Source organism: Balaenoptera physalus (assembly GCF_965194825.1).
Source record: "Balaenoptera physalus genome assembly, chromosome: 20".
Lineage (NCBI taxonomy): Eukaryota > Metazoa > Chordata > Mammalia > Artiodactyla > Balaenopteridae > Balaenoptera > Balaenoptera physalus.
This window is the reverse complement of record NC_138901.1, coordinates 23,922,336-23,942,138: the sequence shown is the minus strand read 5'-3', so window position 1 is coordinate 23,942,138 and position 19,803 is coordinate 23,922,336. Positions and strand designations below refer to the sequence as shown.

At 54.0% G+C, this 19,803-nt stretch overlaps 2 long non-coding RNA genes across 2 annotated transcripts; one reads left to right on the top strand and one right to left on the bottom strand.

Annotated features, from left to right (window-relative positions):
• Positions 1-672: 672 nt before the first annotated feature.
• Positions 673-9,045, bottom strand: LOC309649856. The gene is made up of 2 exons (XR_014257336.1): positions 8,624-9,045; positions 673-5,017 (listed from the first exon to the last, which is right to left on the bottom strand). It is a non-coding gene; the product is annotated as an uncharacterized lncRNA (long non-coding RNA).
• A 6,221-nt stretch (positions 9,046-15,266) lies between these two features.
• LOC309649854 lies at positions 15,267-19,258 on the top strand. Its single transcript, XR_014257334.1, has 2 exons — positions 15,267-18,420; positions 19,016-19,258. It is a non-coding gene; the product is annotated as an uncharacterized lncRNA (long non-coding RNA).
• Positions 19,259-19,803: the final 545 nt, after the last annotated feature.

Here is a 19,803-nt window from a genome sequence, read left to right as displayed (position 1 = left end):
CCAGAAGAAAGCTGCTTGGCCTTTTCTGATCCAGCCTTGGAGGTCAGGCAGTGTCACTTCCACTGCATTCTGTGGGTTATAAGTGAGTCACTAAGGTCAGCCTAGATTCAAGGGGAAGAGACAGGGACTCCACTTTCTAAAGGGAAGTGTTAAAGAATTTGAAGACATGCTTTAAATCCTCCATAACCCTCAACACATTTGTTGGATGGATGGTGGGGTGGATGGATGCCAAATTGCTCCCCACCTATTCTGTCCTATGGGTACTTAGTTCTTTCTTTCCTACCTCCTTCTCCTGCCCCACCATGACACCAGCTATTTGAGAACTGGCAGGGCAGAGCAGCCTGGTGGTGGAAGAGCCAACAGGCTAACCACCCACGGCCTGCTGCCAGCTGCTGGGAAATGGTGGGGCCAGTCCCTATCTAGTCCTGGGCTTCAGTTTCACTGCTCAGATAACAAGGCGCTGGGCCACATCTCTCTAAGGCCCTCTCTGCTCTAACTTTAAGAACATCCAGACCTTCCTTCTTGCTTTCTGAGAAGGTGGCTGGAGGTGGAGTCCAGTCTCCATCTGCAAGGAGGTTTGTTTCTAAATGACATAAGCATGCACAATACATTCTTTTTTATTTTTTTTAATTTTTTTTTTTATTTTTTTAATGCTATTCTTGTCTGCTTACATTCTTTTTATTTATGTATGTATGTATGTATGTATGGCTGTGTTGGGTCTTCGTTTCTGTGCGAGGGCTTTCTCTAGTTGTGGCAAGCGGGGGCCACTCTTCATCGCGGTGCGGGGGCCTCTCACTATCGCGGCCTCTCGTTGCCGAGCACAGGCTCCAGACGCGCAGGCTCAGTAATTGTGGCTCACGGGCCGAGTTGCTCCGCGGCATGTGGGATCTTCCCAGACCAGGGCTCGAACCTGCGTCCCCTGCATTGGCAGGCAGATTCTCAACCACTGCGCCACCAGGGAAGCCCCACAATACATTCTGGTGTGAGAAATTCAAATAGTGCAGAAGTATACAGAGTAAAATGTGAACTTCCCTCTGACATTCCTTTAGGCCCTGCCTCCCTTCAAAGGGGATCAGCCCCATGAGTGCAGTGACCACCCTCGTGGCCCTTTTAAAAGCATCTACTTTCCTGTACATTGCAGATGCAGAGATAGCTTTGCTGGGGATATGTGGTTTGCTTTTTCTTTAACATAAATGAGACCATACTGTTCATGTTGTTCTGCAACTTGCTCTTTTTCACTTAATTCTGCATCTCTGGCATCTCTGAATAGAGATCACCCCCAAGTCTTTTGTACTCCTCTAGAATATACCACAGCAAGAATGCCCCATAGTTCATTTGCCCATTCTCCTTATTGTCGAACATGTTGGTAGTTTCCAGTTTTCCATTATTCCATGCAATCTTGCAGTGGACATCCTCCGGCTGTGTTCAGCACCCCCGGGCTTGCAGGGCCGCGCAACACTGCATCTCTGCCCAATGATGCGGAGAGGCTCTTTCCGGGCAAATCCAGTTCAAATCCTGAGTGCAAGTCCGGAGCTGTGTGGCCTGGGACGCCTCACTTAGGCTCTCTGAGAACTCGCAGAGGAGCCGATGAACACAGCGACTGCCTCCTCCGGGCTGGCTGCTGCGCTCCCCAGCCCGGCTCTGGTGCGGTTATGTAAGTGGGCCGCTAATGCTGCTTTCATGGTCGGTGGAACCCAAATTTAAAAAGGAAATTATTCTCCTGATGCTCAATTCGCCTAATCCCCATCTGTCTCTCCCCTGGTCCCCCCGCGCTCGCCGAGCGCTAGCATCTAAGGGCCTTGAACACGCTCCAGATTTCTAATTTAGTTTGCTTATGCAACCAAAAATATCATGGCCGCGGCTCCTGGGGGTGACTAAGTCTGTATTCTGGGCTCCAGGCACACTAAAAACGGCAGCGCCAGGGCCCCGCGCCGCTCGCGCGCGCACCACACGCCGGCTTTTTTTTGGTTCCTCCGGGGCGCCTGCAGCTCTGCAGCGGTGGGGGCCGCAAGAGGGAGAGGCCGCCGGGCCGCCCGGAGCGGGGATGGCCGGGGACGCCCGGGAGGAAGGAGGGCAGCGCGGCGAGGGCCGGCCTGGGGCGCCCGCACACGCGGGGGGGGGGGGTGACGCTCTGGTCGCCGGCGCCTGCGTTCCTCCTCCCCTTTCTTTTATTCTCCGGCTCTCATGCCTTTGTGCCAGGAGCAGGAATCCGTCTTTCCCGCCTGTGCCCTTACCCAGAGATCTGTTGAAATGTTTGCTGCACCACTGTTTATTCTGGAATAGCGAAAAACTGGAAACAGCACTTCTATCAATGGGGATCCATCTAGTAAATGAGGGGAACTCCGACACTCTGGGGTACTGTGTAGCTGATAAAAAGTAATGGGTTGATCAAGATGGCTTGACGTGGATTCGATTAAGTTAAAATTAAATTTAAAAAAAAAAGGCAAGTCACAGAAAAATAGAGTACGGTTTTAATTGTGTTTTTAAAAAATCATCAATGTGAAAATGGAAGGCTACAATGGACTGTAAGGTGGTCACCTCTGGAGGGCGGGCTGGGATTGGGGGTGGGGAGGGTGAAAGAGACTTTTGGGTTTCATCCTACTTCTGCATTTTTTGAATCATACAAAGAGACTACATTCGTGTATTACTCCCATAGTTTTAATTTGCTTTCAGTGTTACAGGGGAGCGGGAGAGAAGGGCAGGGAGCTTCCCTGACTCTATCTTAGGCTCTGGAAGCAGTGGTCAGATCAGGAGTGGGACTGACAGGGAGGCATCTGCTCTCTACCTGCCCCTGGCTGGGGCTTCAAGATGCAGGACTACTGTGCTTTGAGGTCTTGCTGCCGGGAAGTCTTGGGGCTGAGGGCCGGATGGGCACCTGGCCTGGCAGGGCAAATGCTGAGGGGCAGAGCACTGGACTGGCCGTCAGAAACTCGGCTTCTAGTCCTGAAGGTCTGGCTGGATGGCCCAGTCTCCCTTCTGCCCGCCACTCTGGCATCCACTGCCCTGATGGCCAGGCCGGGGCTGGGTGAGAAGGTGTGGCGACCTGGTCACCAGCTCTGAGGCCTGGGGCTGAATGTGAGGCCTCGGCCACTTCTGGAGAAGTGTCCCCTGACTTGACTTCTCCGGGCAAAGGGCCAGGGCTCCCTGAGGCCCCAGATGCAGAGGGCAGGACGTGTTTCCCAGGCCTAAGACAGGCCCAGTCTGTGCCTGCACAGCACTCAGCCAGACAGTGGAGGAATCTACACGATCACCAGAGAAGCAAGGAGACTGCCTGTACACAACGGGGCGTCTCTACAGCGTGCTGCAGACGTCCCCAAGTGGGCACTGACTCCTCCAGTAAGGTGTTGTCATTCCAAACCAGGAAACCCTGTGTGGGACTAGCTTGATCAAGTGTCTTTACTTCATTACTTCTTGAGGCCTTCAGTCTGCTCAAGCACATGGACACTCTTCACAAGGTGTACTGAATGCAGCTTTTACCAAAAACAGGTGACTCGGGAGCCCTTTCCTTCCAGAGCCTCTCAGGGGCTCAGAGCACTACAAACCAATGAGCTAGTGAAGGCGGGAGATGGCTGGGAGGTGAAGGACGGCACTGGCACAGTCTGGGGAAACTTCAGATGAGTGTGGTGAGGTACAGGGATGTGTGGGGGGACACGGGGGCCACCTCATCTGTGAGAGATGAAAACTAACGGTCCTGCCAACGGGGGGCACGTCTGCCAGGGCAGGCGCAGGGGGCCAACATTAATCTCTTTCCTCAGAGCTTGACCCCCTGCAAACGCGCATCACAAGCTCACGTGCAAGCCTGTCCTCACACAGCAGGCATGCAGGCAGGCGCACAGCTCCCCACGTGAGCACACCCACTCGTGCACACTGCCACACACCCCCTCACATACAAGCAGGCTCGCCACACATGAGAAGAAGGGCACACGTCCATGCACACTCCCAGTACACACCCACACAAACCCTCGTGCCAGGCAAACCCATGGGTGCTCACGCACAAGAAGGCAAGCACACAAAAGACACCAAAGCACAAATAGGGGCACACATGTCCACACACACGCCAGCACCCACTCACGTACACACACGTGCAGGTGGGCACGGATGCCAGCCCTCTGGAGCTGCTCAGGCAGGCGCACACTCGTGCCCTCGTACACATGGTGGCTTTTAAGGCCATAGCAGGTTCCCTGCTTCTTCTTGCAAGTGGGGCCAGTGGGTGTGGAGTGAAACTGTGGTTTAGAGGGAAGCTGAAGGACTCCTAAAGCACATTTAGAACAGCAGTTCACAGAGGCATATGTCCTTCGAGTATTTTTATCTTTAGCACTCATATGTCTAGCAGAGTCTGGGTGGCTCAGTATTGCTACCAGGAAGGAGGACAAGTGGCAGATGGCCTCTGGGTGCAGAGAAAGGATACCCCTTGCTCCTCGTCACCCTCCCCCCCACACACCATAGTGTTCCCTCCCCCAACCGACTGGGTTCCCCAGAAGCCTGCCCAGGCTGCCCCCTTTCCCACCAGGAAAACAGCCAGCAGGGCAGATTCTCCAGCCCCCACCCAGATGCCTGGAGAGAGGGTCAGCCAGCCCCGTCCCCCCGGCTCAGGAGCCCAGGTCCCCAGAGCACTTGGGGCCATGACCATCAGCCTTGGGCCTGGGCTGTGGCTGACTGTGGGAAGCCTCTCCCCAGTTCCCCCAAATGTATGCATGGAAGGTGTTTTCCACTACTCCTGAGCTGGCAGAAGGTCTGGGCATGTGTCCCAGCCCTCTGGCTGGCTGCAGACAAGCCAGTGGATTTCGAAAGCTATTTAATCCCTGGGTTCTGACACACCCAGTTCACCACCAAGCAGGATCTAGTGCCTACGGATCTGATGTCAGAGGGCGGCCCTGGCACAGCTCCATCCTTCCTGCCCACATGAGCGTGGCGGAGCTGACAGAGAGAAAGAAGAGCCCCAAAGCCTCACCTTGTGAATCACAACCATTTGCTTCACGCTAGGCCTGCAAACATCAGCACCTTCTAAAAAATGATGCTGTAAAAGAATAATAGCAAGGAAAAATAAGCAGGAGCTATCAAGTGAGGATAGCAGATAAGCAAAACATTATGACCTTGTGTTTATTTTAAAACAATACTAAATGTATTTAGGCAGAGAAAAAACTGGAAAAACTAACAGTGATTATTTCTAGAAATTTATCATTCAACAAATATTTGTTGAGCACCTAGTATTTGTCAGATTGTTTTAGGTGCTGGGGTTATAACAGTGAAGAGACAAAACCCTTAGGGATCTTAGATTCCTGAGAGTTAACAGACAATAACAAACACCTAAGCTCAATATATAGCATGTTAAACTGTGAAAAGCGCAATGGGAAGAGGGCAAGGAGAAGAGACACGGCTCACTGGGGAGCTGTAATTTTTAATAGATTTTATTTTTTAGAGCAGCTTTAGATTTATAGAAAACTTAAAATAGTACAGAGAGTTCCCCCAAATCCCTCCCCCATACACAGTTTCTCCTGTTATCGACATCTTAGAATGGTGCATTTGTAACGCTTGATTAATGAACCAATATTATTATTAACTAGAGTCTATTGTTTATTCAGATTTCCTTAGTTTACCTAATTTTCATTTTCTGTTCCAAGATCCCATCCAGGGCACATTATACTTAGTTGTTTTGTCTCCTTAGGCTCCTCTTGGCTACGACAGTTCCTTAGATTTTCTTTGTTTTTGATGACCTCAACAAAACTAGGAAGTCCTGGTCAGGTATATTGTGTTGGAATTTGCCTAATATTTTCTCATGATCAGACTGGGGCTATGGGTTTCCAGAAGCAAGATCACAGAGGTAAAGTGCCATTTTCATCACGAATCATATCAAGGGTACACATTATCAACATGATTTATGGCTCTTGATGTTGACCCCGTTCAGCCGGCTGAAGCAGTATTTGTCAGGTTTCTCTACTCTCCCCTCCCCTCTTCCCATACTGACATCTTGGGAAAGAAGTCGCTTGGGAAGGAAGTGCGTGCAGCCCACACTGGAGTGAAAGTTATGCTCTGCTGCCCCCATTTAGGGTGAAGTATCAACATAAATTATTTGGAATTCTTCCGCATGAGCGATTGGTCTCTTCTCTCCCATTTATTAATTTACTCAACACATTTATAATGGACTCACAGATATTTATTCTACATTTGGGTTATAATCCAATAATACTTTATTTTGTTGCTCACATTGTTCCAGCTCTTTCACTAGCTCCTGTGGCCCATTTACGTGCCCCCATCAATTTTTTTTTTTTTTTTTTTTTTTTTTTTTTTAGCACTTCCTTACTCTCTGGCACGACAAGATGCTCCAGGCTTATCTTATGTACTTCCTGCCCCAGTCCTAGAATCAGCCATCTCTCCAAGAAACCCTGGATCCTTTAATTGTAGAATGGTACTAGAAACCAAGATCTGGGTACTAGGTATGCTCTGTAATTTTTAATATGATGGTTAATGAAAGCTTCTCACAGAAGGTAATATGTGAGTGAAGGCCTGAAGAAGGTGAGAACAAACCATAGAAATATTGGGGGAGAATCACTCCAGGAAGAGGAAGACTGCAAGTGCAAAGGCCCTGAGGCAGGCATTTGCATAGTATATGCAAAGAACAAGGAGGCTAGTGTGGCTGCAGCCAGATGTGGGAGAGGTGGGGGAGGTGTAGATAGAATAGAGCTATCACGAAGGGCTGTGGCTTTCCTCAGATTGACAGGGGAGCAGACGGACAAAATGATCTACTTTGATCTTGTTTTTTTTTTTTGACACACCACGCGGCATGAGGGATCTTAGTTCCCGACCAGGGGTCGAACCTGTGCCACCTGCAGTGGAAGTGCAGAGTCCTAACCACTGGACGGCCAGGGAGTTCCTCTAAGTTATTTTTTAATAAAATCACTCTGGCTATTATGTCAGGAATAGAATGAAGGGGACAAGCAGATATCATTGTAGGAATCCAACGAGCAATGATGTTGGCTTAGATCAGGTTGAAGCAATGGAGGTGGGGTAAGGGGCTGAAATTCCGAGGCAGAGCTGACAGCGTTTTCTGACAGATGGGATGTTGGGCGAGAGCTGGGAGCCTGATCACCTGGAAGGAGGCCGTTGTGACTAGTCCCATTTCGGGAAGACTGGAGGAGCCACAGTTCTGGCAGGGTTTCAGGAGCTCACCTTTCGGACACATTAGTTTAAGACGCCCACTGTTCATCCAGTCTGGAGCTCAGGGGAAGTGTGGGCTGGAGATATGAAATGAGAACAAGGCCCGGGCGAGAGCCAGGTCTCCAGCCTCCCAGCCCAGCACTGAGATGCTCATTGATTTTAGCCAGTCGGAGCCTCAAGGCCATGGGCTTAGGCCTGTTCGGGGCTGATGCCACTCAGCCCAAGCTGAACAAAGGACCAGGAGCTAGCCCTCAGCCACGCAGGGGCGGAGGAGCCCCTGAGGGAAGTGGCCCCAGATCGGGCGAGGGCTTGGTCAGTTCCCAAAGAACCCTTGGCTTTGCTTTAGACCAGGATTTACCACGCGTATCTGGGGCTCAGGGCATGGAAATGCTCGAAGTGGGGGTGGGGTTTCTCTCCAGCTGGGCGCTCCCCAGGGTGGGACTTGGGAACCACACTTGCTTTTCCCTCAGCACCCAGCCTCTGGGCCCCAAGCCAGTCATCAGATCTGCCAAGTGAATGAAGGACATACTCTGGTGGGCAGCCTCTCTGGTCTGTGGGCCAGAGGTCACTGGACCCCTGAAACAGGAGGGATGGAGGAAGGGACAGAAGGCAGTAGAAGAGGGGATAGGAGACAGGGGGAGGGAGGGGGCGGGGGTGGTGGGACAAGGAGAAGAGAGGGGACACAGGGGAGGCTGGCAGCCCTGGGCCTCTCAGGACTCAGAAGCCTGGGGAGTGGGCAACCGCCAGGAGCCCTTCTTGCCTCCTGCCTTTCTCTCACCCACCCTCCTACCCGTCAGCAGATGCTGTGGGCTTCACCCACAGCTGGACACACAGTCAGACCACCCTCCCCCCTCCCCCCTCCGCCGACTGACTGTCTCCACCCCATCCAGGCCACCACTTTCTCCTATTTGCGTCTCTATAAGAGCTTCCTCCTGCTTTTGCTTCTACAGTCTGTTCTCCTCATAGCAGCCAGAACTCTGCTTCTAAAACAGAAACAAGGTCAGGCCATCCCTTCAAAAACCCTGGAATGGAGAGGCCTCCCCCTGGCCCTGCTCGACCTGCCTCCACCCTCCCGTCCTCGCTCCAGGCCTCTCACACTGGCCTCCTCAGTGCCCCTGACACCCCAGGCCATGCCTGCCTTGGGGCATCTGCATTTGTGGTGGCCTCTGCCTGCCCGACCACTTTCCTCCACTTCCCCACGTGCCTCATCCCCTCATTCTCTTCAGGTCTCAGGTCAGACGTCGCTCAGACAGGTCTTCCCTGGGCACCCTCTACCACTGCTGCTCACTGCCCCCTTACCCAGATTAGTTTTTCTTCATACTTGTCACCGGTTCGTATATATGTTTAAATTTAAGATTTCCCCCATGAGAATTGTTTTGCCACCAATGTACCCCCAGCACCTGGAACAACTCCCAGACAGGTAGGCACTTCATAATATTTGTCAAATAAACTAATGGCCATCTCTCACCTCAGAGTCCCCCAGGGCTGGTGCAGGCCATCCTCATCAGGTCTGACCACTTGGCTCTCAGAAGTTCTTAGACCTAAGCAGAACCTGCTAAAGATGGGAAGGAAATGCACCAAAACCACGACAGAGCCAATCACACCCTCCTGCAAATCTGCAATTCCACGGTGAGGCTGAAACCTCACACCTTCCCAGAGCCTCCTCCTCCCCTAAGCCTTCCAGCCAGCCAGGCCCCAGATCCTACAGGTCACCTCCAAGACATCTCCTCAGTCCCCCTCTTGTCCGGCCCCGTTGCCCCCTTGCTCATCAGCTCAAAGCCTCAAAGCTTGCACAGGAACCCAGAGTGGTCTTACAAGCGCATCAGGCCTCTTCCCTGCCCCTGCTTAAATTCCGTCTGTGGTCCTCAGGATAAAGTCCAAAGTCTGGATGCATCTGCCTCTAGCCCCACCTCCTCTCCAGCCGCCCCCCACCCACGACCCGGGCCCTCCTTCCTTTGAGCTCCTGTGGGGGATCGGCCCCATGGTGCCCTCCCACCCCCCCTCCTCTCCACAGCCCTCTTCTTCAGTGACTGCAATTAGTGGTGTAACTGTCATCCTGCCTTCCCACTTTGAGTTCTCAGGGCTCTGTCTTGAGTCCTGTTTGCACGGCAAGCTGGCTGACCTGTTTGGATGTTTGCCAAGAGTGGCTGTGATGGGTGAGGGGGGCGGTGGAGGGGAGACCATGGAAGGAGGAGACCAGGGCGGATGCCGAGGCCCCTGGTCTATCCCTTGGCGTCACCACTGCTGACCTGGCGCCAGACCCTAGGCTCCGTGGGCAGGACTGGGTCTCTCTGCTCCAGGGCCTGACGCAGAAGAGGCTCTTAGGAAACATCCATTAACTGTTTGGCTGAATGGTTGACTCCAAGTAGTAGCTTGGAGTGATTTCTTCTTTTCTCTGTTTCTGTATTTTCCAGTTTTAAAAAATAAGGTACATCCCTCAATGTTTAGAATGAAAAACAAAAACTAACCTTGAAAAATCATTCTTATTAAAGTGTTGATTAAAAAGTAACACTTCCTGTATCTTCCAAAGCTGAAGAGATGCACACCCTTTGCCCTCGTACCCAACAGAGATGCGGCCTTGTAGTCACAATAGATCAAGACTAGAGTGTTCATGGCAGCCGGGAACTGGAACCTACCCAAACGTCCACCAGCCGTAGAATGGGTGAAAATGTTATGATAGGGTCACTTGGTGTTGAGCTACCAGCCATGAGGACTTAAGAAGACTTAAATAAAACATAATATTGGGCAAAAGAAACTAGACACAAAAGAGCACATGCTGTATGGCTCCGTTTCTGGACAGTTAGTGTGTACAGTTTAGAAGCAGGCCTAGGGGGTTAGTTTAACTCTGGGGATAGTAAGTGAAGGTGTCCTGAGGGGGATTCTGGGTGCTGGTGAGGTGCAGTTTTTTGATCTGAGTGCTGGTTCCATAGGCATGCTCAGCTTGTGCAAATTCATCCAGTTGTACACTTTTGAGCTTTACAATTTTCTGTATGTATGTTTAACTCCAGTAAAAATGTTAAGGGAAGAAAAGGGCATGCATCCTGGAATGAGTGAAATCCGCCTCTCTTTTCTGTCCAAAGGGAGGTAGAGTGCAGGTGTCCAGGGTCCCTGGTGTACTGGCCTCTCACCAGGGCCTCCAGAGTTCCCCTCCAGTCTCTGAGACACCCAACCCCCAGACTCAGAGATTCTGTTTCCATCAAGCCTAGAGGATGCCCAGAGCTCTGGGGTCAATTCCCACCATCACAATTTAGGACCTAGAAGCAGGGCTCTGGGGGGCTACAGGCTGTCCCTCCCTGGCTGGGTTATTCTGGGCCTCCCTGCCACCAGCCACCAGCTGTGAAGCAGGGCTGGGACTGGGGGCTGGGGGCAGGGGGCATGCTTTGTGTGGGAGGGCAGAACACAGCACAGGCCGCCTGGGTCCTTGCATTCTGTCTGGCAGCCTCGTGGCGCCCTCCCATCCCTCTAGGGGCAGCCTGGCAGGAGCGGCTGTCACACTTCAGTGCCTCCATCACAACCCCCATCTCCAGCAGAGGACAGGGAGCAGGGCACCTGCCTCCCTGCACCCAAGGGCAAGGGAAGCCCAGGGACCTCATCTGACCTTGTACTTAGCCCCCAGTGGTCACCACATCAGGGCTCTAGGGGCTCAGGTTGCCACAGTCAGGACGGGGGAGGGCAGTAATCAGTCCTAGCCGAGCGGCAGCCCGGGGAGGGGCGCGGATCCAGCGCTGCCCTCCGCCATGGCCGCCAGTGAGGTTATAAATAACCACCGCGGGTCGCGTTACCTCCTGACCTCCAGCTGGAGCCCAGCGATCCGGAGCGATTAGCATCTCCTCGCTCGCCGCCCACTGAGAACAAATACCCCTCTGTGTGCCTCCCGGGCGCCGGGCCTCACCGCGGGGCCGCAGGAAGCAGGATGTCGGCCCGGAGTCAGGCACTGCAGGCTCACCCCCCTCCCCGGCCTGGGCCTGCCCACAGGGGTGCCCCCTTCAAAGCCAGTGGGAAGGAGGCAGCACTGGGGACTGGACCCCCTCCTCCCAAACGTTTCTGGAGTCACACAAGACAAACAGCATTCTCCCCAGCAGGGGCCCCCCTTCCTAGATGGCAGCCGACGCTCAGAGGGGGATGTGACTGGTCCAGGGTCACACAGCCATACATGGCAGATCCCCCGCTCCTGGCTGACAGGGAAGCACCCAGATGAAAGACGTCCGAATTTTGACCCTGAGTAGCCATTGTAAAAGGAGGTTGGGGATGGGGAGATTGGCCTATTCATTCAACACATTTTTGCTGAGCATTTACTAGGTGCCAGGCACCGTTCCAGGCAGAAACTCGTACCCTTGTGGAGCGGTATAGTCTAGGGGACAGAGTCACTGACTCCCAGGAGCCTGGGGTCTCTTGATGGAGCCGTAGTCCAGGCAGCTGCTGAGGGTCTTGAGGCCCAGGGAGGGAGACAGGGTCAGGGAGTGAGAGGGCCAGGCTGAGGGCGCTGTGGGACTGCAGGTGGCCAAGGCCAAGTGTGTGTAACATCCCAAGCTACGAAGGATTTGTCTCATTAGTGGGCGCCCTCCCCAACACCGCTTCAAATGACCTTGCACCCAGGGCAGAGGGTGAGGTCTCACACAGTGCGCAGTCACGGTGGTCGTCCTGGAGGAAGCCACAGGACTGGGACTAGCTGAGAAGCTGGCTCTGCCCAGTGCAGAGAGGAACTGAGTCAGGAGGTTTGAAGAGGCCAGCAGTGAGGGAGGAAGGGTTCTGGATGCTTCCTTCCTTTTCTGCCATGCTCACAGACACTTGGAAGCACTTGGAAGAACTTGGGCTGTGTGACTTCACCATCTCCTTGCCCTCTCTGGGCCACAATTTCCACAGGTAGGAATGAAAGGGTCTGGCTGCCTGGGGTCCTGTTCTAGGGACTCAGAGATCCTCCACTCCGAGTCAGGCTCAGCCTGCGAGTGTTCCCCTTGCCCGATGAAGCGCAGGGCAGAGGCCAGCAGAGGAGTCGGGTGTGGCCAAGTGGCCGTGGGTAGCCAGTGCTGGCCAGCCCCCCACACCATGTGTGCAGAAGTACCGTGCACACGTTGCCTGTGTGAGCGTGCGGGACATGCTTGCAGCCGCGTGTGTGGGAGTGTGCCTGGTGGGCCGGTGGCTGTATAAAGCACGTGCGCAGAAGGGTGTGTATGTCTTGGTGTGTGGGTATAACTGTTTACATGGGGGAGGAGATGGGATAGTGTGTGTGCGAGTGCGGAGTGTGTGGGGTCGCTCGTGTCGGTCCAGGTGTGCACATGGAGGTCAGTGTGTGTCTTGGCTGGGCTTAGCTTGAGGCGCAGGATGAAAGCCTGGCGGGCATTCCCTTGCTCTGCAAACTCCCTCTGCCCACACGGTCAGCCTGTGGCCGATGGGCCCTGACCAGTCAATGAACTCAGGGTCTGGAAGAGTCAGCAGCTTTTCCAACCTCTTTGCCAAATGAGATGTCAGCACAGAGGCAGGGGTAGGGGTACAGGCTGGGGCAGGTGACAATGACTTCGTGACAACTGGCTGCTGGGGAGGGGGTGGGGAGCTGGGCCTGGCTGGAGTGAGGAAACCTGCCCCACTGGCCCCTGTTTGGAGCAAGGCCTGGGGACCCACTCTGGGTGGGAGCAGCAGCCCAGCCCCAGGCTCACACTTCTTGGGGACCCCTTGGTTCCCTTTGTGGGGGGCGTGGTTATGCCAGGGTCTCCCAGGAAGGCGGGGAGGGGGACCCTGGAGCACCGAGCCCCCTCCAGGGCCTTTCACAAGCCGTCCCATAAGCTTACAGCAACCCCATGAGGTAAGGACTCTTATTCCTCTTTTGCAGATGAGGAAACTGAGGCTCAGAGAGGCAAAGGGATGGGAGTGTCTGAAGCCATGCAGCTAGATTAAGTGGTGGAAGTGGCCTAGAAACGTGGGTCGGTGAGTCTCCCACGCCACCCCACCGTGACACGGGACGGCGGCAGGGGTGGCCCTTCAAACTGCTCCTCTGTGAAGGCCTTGAAGTTTAGGCATTGGACCTTCTCTGAATCCTCAGGCCCTCCACATACTTCTCTACAATTTGGGGGACAGTAGACATCACTCACCATGCAGTGCGGCCACCACAAGTAATCAGAAGCCTTTCTCTAAGCACAGGTGAGAGGCTGGGCCCTATTTTGAGCACATCGCCTCGGTCCAGGCCAGGCCGCCTTGACTCACAGGGATCAGGCTTGCGCTGCTCCTTTGTGGGGTTAGAGGGGCCCCAAGGTCACAGACCCAGGGGTGGGTGTGAGTACCATCTTTGTACCCAGAAGCTGAGATCACCTTTTGGGGTGCTGCTTCTTCAGCCATTTACTAGTTTCTCATAATAATAATAATAATAAACTACCCCTGCCTATGCCTTATAGTTCATAAAGTACTTTCACAAGCATTCTCTCATTTAATCCTCACACCTGCCCTGTGATGAGGAGTTTATATACCCATTTGTTGGAACCAGAAACTGAAGCACAGGAGGTTCTGGGACTAGTCTCAGCTCTCACGGCCAGGAAGTAGCAGCCACCCAGCCTTCCTGACCCCCGTCCAGACCCGCTCCTTCCACAGCAGCAGCCCTTCCCGGAGGAGCGTGGTGATCATCCGACTTCTCCAGAGGCAAGCCTGCCCCATTCCCCGCACTGAGACCAGACAATGTGCTCTTTTCATCTGGGGCTGTGTGAACACTGTTCCCCATCCTCCCCTTCTGCAAATATTGGGGGCTGGGATGGTGGGGAAGATGTAAAGAAGCAAAAGTGACTGCTGCAGAAGAGAGCTGGAGATAGGTGCTGGGGAGGGGTCCCCACTGCCCTCGGCATTGGGCCCAGCAGAGGGGTGGAAAGAACCAGCGGTTCCTGGAACATGAGCCCTGTACCAACTGTTGCCATGTTCCCATCTGCTTGTGGCAAAATGAGAAAAATAAGGACAATATAGTGGGGTTTTCATACAGGTCAACCTACTCAATCTGAAGGACTGTCCTCTTACCTGAGTTGTGTATTTTCGTGTGTGTGTGTGTTTGTCTGTGTGTTTAAAAGGACCCTTCCTTTGACATTTCCTTTTAATGTCCTTAACTCAGCAAAATGAAAAACTGGTGACCATGTCAGAATCTAAATTGTTGTTTTGGAAATATTAGTGACCTGAGAAATCCTAAGACTGGGAGCCACTGAGCCAGCTCCTAGTTCTTGGTGGGACCTGGCATAGAAGTTGTTTTTTAATTGAGGGATGATATCTGAACAGCTGGAAAAGCCCAGGGGGGAGAAGGGGCTCGGCGGGGTTCCTGCCCAGACTCAGCCTCGCAGCCCCCGAGCCCAGGTATCCCCAGGAAACCTGAGCAGAAGGGACATTTGAGTAACGCACAGGGAATTCTGAGAAAGGCCTCGGGGCTAATTCTCCATGCCACACACCCTCAGCTTCTTCTGTGGTCCAGAGACAGGCACAAATGTTCCCCTAAACCTCACCCCTGCCTTCCCCAGCCGTCTCAAGGCTGGTTCCAAAATAGCCCAAGCCCTGGAGTAGACGTCATGGGTCAGGCTGGCTGCCTGCCTCTCAGAGAGGGCACACTGGTAATGCCAAGGCCAAATATAGAGGGACCCAGGACACCGATGGGGGACTCCGGGCCCGGGGAGCTGCACCAGCTTCGAGATGCCTACCCAACCCCACCCGCGCTGAGCCCTGTACCCGCTAAACCCAGGCAGCTGGGAGGCAGTGCCTCCTGGCCTGGCCGAGGCCCAGGGACATGTCCTAACAAGTCCTGACTGGAGCTGGAGGGGGGCCGAGGGGCGCCGGCCTGGGCTGGGTGTGAGCGCGGGGGCACTGCCTCCGTCTGGGGTCTGTCAGTGCTTTTATAGGCGTCATTTCCCACAGGCTGTGTCTGAGATCAGGAGACTCAGGGGACAGAGGAAGTGGGTGCCTCCCAGGTGGGAGCACTCCTGCCCTCCTTTCTTCCCAGCTTCCGAAGGAGACCAAGACCATAAACCCAGGGGTGGGAGGCAGAGAAGAGGGCAGGCAGCCAGGCCAAACCCCAATAAACTGCTGGCTCAGTCGAACTGCAAATAATTAGTCCTGATCGCCAAGGTTGCCTCCACCCTCCACTCCCGGGAATTAAAAGTCAAAGGGCAGAGCTGCTGACGCAAATGTCAGGGGAGAAGGGTGGTTTGGAACAGCTGGGATCCTGCTCCCCGGGCTCTGCCACCCCAGTGCCCTGGGCACGGCGTCCTCCAGGCCAGGGACCGAGAGCCCAGTGTACACGCAGGGAAGGGGGTCCACTGCCTCTCCCTCTTCCCGGTTCTAAGGTCAACCATATTTGATTGGAGGTTAATCAGAAATTCCCATGATATGGCATTGCCGATGCCTGGGGGCCTGGGGAGAAGCAGCGGCTCAGCATCTTGTGAGCCCCTCTCCCTCCCACGCCTAAAAAGGAGGATGAGAACTCCACCCTCCCTACCGGGGGTGGGGGGGTGGCGGCTCCCTAAAACCCGATGTGCGTCCCGCCAGGTCCACCCTCCAGCGGGCAAGCCCTGGGCAGCTGCACCGTGGTCTGTGCACCAGTGGCGACCCCCAGTGGTTAGTGGGGGACTTAAACTTGGGCTACTGCAGACCCAACCCTGAGCCTCAGCCCAGAGCAGTGGCTGGGGAACTCCGGGGTGTGCAAGGTTTAGGGATTTGATTTTGGTAAGAGAGCTGTTGGCATTTGGAAGTATTTTTGGATGTGCTGATTTTTCCTAATTGAACTGTGGCTGGATCTAGGCCTAAAGGTCCCACTGTTGGCAAATCAGCTTCAACATGTCTAAGAACGCACTCATCTGCTAGCCCTGAAACTGCTCCTCCTCCTGACTTCCCTGTTTCTATTAATAGCGTCACCACCCTCCCAGTCCCTCAGGCCCTGAACCTCGAGCCTCCGAGTCATCTTCCACTCCTCCCCGCACTGGGCTGGGCGCCTGGTCCTGCCCCTCCTCACTCTGCAGGTCACTCAACACCCTTCTCCCTGGTACTCGTGGCCGCTGCCCCAGTTAGTCGGCCTATCGCCTGAGCTGTTGCCCATCCTCAACAATGCCTCTGGGTCAGACCTGGGTATGTGACTGGTCCTCCACTTACTCGCTGTGTGACCTTGGGCAAGTTACTTATCTTCTCTGAGCTCAGCTTCCTCAGTTGTAAAATGAGGATAATAATTACAGTCCCCACCTCACAGAGCATTGCAGAAATTAGACGACGGAATGTACATAAAGAGCCTATCCCCTAGGAAATGCTCAATGCATGTGAAATATTAGAGATCATCCATCCAGTCCAACTTCTCCAGTTTAAACAAGTAAACTGAGGTCAGAGGCTGGAATGAGAGCTAATGTCTGGCACTGAGTTCCAAGTGCCTTTACAGCACGCTACAGTGCAGGGCGAGTGGAAGCTCCTGGAGTCTTGAAGCTCCTCCACCACCGCCCCCATCATCATGTTCTAAACGCAGAACCAAAGGCCACCTTCTGAGTTCACTGGACCCACCTGCCTCCTTCAGGGGCAGGTATGCCTGGTAAGAGTTGAGGTCACTCAGACATAGCAAATATTTTCTGGGATGAGACGACTACAGATCACATCCAGTGGCTGTGAGTCAGGGCGACCCATCTGCAAGGTGCTGAGTGAGGTCCGGCACGTTGACCTGGCCTCCTCGGGGCTGCTGGACATGCAGAGCTGTGGCCATACAGCAGAGGTCAGAGGAGGGCAGGCTCCTACTCTTGCAACCCCGCCCTCACGTCGCTCTGCCGACTCACACCCACCCCACCTCCAGGCCCCTGGGGACTTCGCTTGGGGGTCAGAGGGAGGGCAGGCTGATTCAGCCAGCTTCTCGTCTAGGCACAAATGGGCACCTGGCATCCACAGCCTCATTAAAATTGAAGGTGGGAGCCTTGTTCTGGGAAGAGATTTTCAAAGGGACTTCTTAATTTTTTAATAAATTTATTTATTTTTGGCTGCGTCGGGTCTTCGTTGCTGCGTGCAGGCTTTCTCTAGTCGCTGCGAGTGGGGGCTACTCTTCATTGTGGTGCGCTGGCTTCTCATTGCGGTGGCGTCTCTTTTTGTGGAGCACGGGCTCTAGGTGCGCCGGCTTCAGTAGTTGTGGCTCACGGGCTCTAGAGCACGGGCTCAGTAGTTGTGGCGCACGGGCTTAGTCCGCGGCCTGTGGGATCTTCCCGGACCAGGGCTCGAACCCGTGTCCCCTGCATTTGCAGGCGGATTCTTAACCACTGAGCCACCAGGGAAGTCCCTCAAAGGGACTTTTCCCCACAAAGGAGCAGCAGCAAGAAAAGCAGATGACCCAGGTTCAAACGTGGGCCTATCCTAGGGCCCTTGGACACGTACTGTCTAAGACGGTGGCTCTGGAAGAGGGGTAGTTTTGTTCCCGAGGACATCTGGCAATGCCTGGAGACAGTTTTGGTTGTTATAACTGGGGAGGGGTGGTGTGCATGTCCTCCTGGCATTTAGTGGGTAGATATTTAGCAGCCAAGGATGCTGCTAAATATCCCATAATGCACAGCACAGACCACACGACAGAGGATTATCCAGCCCAACGTCAACAGTGCCCAGATTGAGAAACCCTGGTCTAAGAGCCATCTGTCCAGCAGGGGAAACCCTTGCCTCACAGCTGCCTTGATGATTGAGGGAAACAATGCATGTGAAGAACCAGGACTGGACCTAGCTCCTGCTCCATGTCTGCAAGGGACCTTTCTTTGCTGAGGCCTTTTCTTGGCCTGGGATACCCTTGCTGGTGGGCACACCCCCTCACATGAGAATTGATCTTTCTGAATTGATCTGGGTGTTTCTGCCCCACACAGCCTGAGGCAGTGTTTCTAGAACAGCCTGGTGCTCACTTGCAAACCCTTTCAACAAACAGAAAGCAGGCTCTGCAGGAGAAGCCCACTGTTTCGGCAAGTGAGTTCCGTAGGGAAAACGGGACACTTGCCATTGCACCCGTGCCTCTCAGCCCTTGGGCTCATCAAGTCTCCCTGTGACCCACCCCTTTCACTTCAGTCTGTGAGGCAGAGAGATGGGAGAGGATAGGAGGCAAAAAACACCGCCTCCAAGCTGTCCTCAGACCCAGCAGATGCCCAGCAGGGAGGGAGATTTGTTTAGAAGCAGCCCCGCGCAGAGGCTGCAGTGAAGTAGAGTCAAGGATCCGGCCAGCCCTCCCTGCCACTCACCTCAGCTGGCACCTGGCTCTCCTTCAGCCTTAACAGCCGAGGGGTCAATTGTCTCCTCTACAAAAATCGGTCCCAAGTAAGTCATCACCTTCTCCTCTGGGATGGGACTGGTGAACCCAGATCAGAATCCCCACACCCTGGCCCCTGAGCTCTGCTTTGCTGGTCTACCAGCTCAAGCATGATAGATTATCGGATTATGGCTCTGATGGGGGTGGAAGGGTCAGGCCAGTTGACAAAGATGGGACCCTGAGACCCCTTCTGGCACTGCTCATTTGTGGGGTCTGGGGGACCTGGGGGATTAAAATCACACCCTCCTTCTCTGGGTCTCAGTTTAAGGCACCTGTTCAATGGGGGACACCACCACCTTCCAAACCTCACTGATGGCAGTAGGCCAAGGTGGGGGTGGGGTTTCTGAGTCTGGAAATCCAGACTCCAGGACAAGCCCAGACACGCAGCTGTTCTCAAAAAGGAAGCAGCAGCAGTGGGGGAAGGGCAACACACCGAGAAGAGGGGAAAGAGGAGACCGAAGAACTTCCGACTGAGTGAGCACAATTGAAAGGGCCTAACGAAGGATGTGTTCTGAGTCTCCAGGTCAGAGCTGCCTCCTGCCACAGGAATCTCTTTCCTGGGGAAACACTGTTTTTTTCCTTTTCTTTTGGCTGCGCTGCTAGGCTTGTGGGATCTTACTTCCTCAACCAGGGATCGAACCTGGGCCCTCATCAGTGAAAGTGCAGAGTCCTAACCACTGGACCCCCAGGGAATTCTCTCTGGTGAAACACTTATGGGCTTCCTGCTCAAGGGGTGATCCCATCATGAAAGTTCTAGGCTCAAGCTGCTCACCAAAAGTTCCTTCCAAGGACCCTCATCCCTCTGGCTGTTCCAGCTTCCAGCTTTCCTGTCACTTTTTTTTTTTTTTTAATAAATAAATAAATTTATTTATTTATTTTTGGCTGTGTTGGGTCTGTGTTGCTGTGCACAGGCTTTCTGTAGTTGCGGCGAGCGGGGGCTACTCTTCGTTGCGGTGCGCGGGCTTCTCATCGCGATGGCTTCTCTTGTTGTGGAGCACGGGCTCTAGGCACGTGGGCTCAGTAGTTGTGGCTTGTGGGCTCCAGAGCACAGGCTTAGTGGTTGTGGCACACGGGCTTAGCTGCTCCTCAGCATGTGGGATCTTCGCGGGACAGGCTTGCACCCGTGTCCCCTGCATTGGCAGGCGGATTCTTAACCACTGCGCCACCAGGGAAGTCCCTTTCCTGTCACTCTCTAATGCCACAAACTTTCTGACATCCTCCCCTCCCAAACCAAGTTTTTCTCCCAAGCTTTTCCCGTCTTCAACTGGCTTTACCCTGGGTGCTCCCAGATGGTGGGATCTGGCCTGTAGCTTGGCACAGGTAGCTGAGCAAAGATGGACAAGCTCCGGGTGGTATGTGGTTGGTAGGAGCTGTCTCTCTGACCCCAGGCA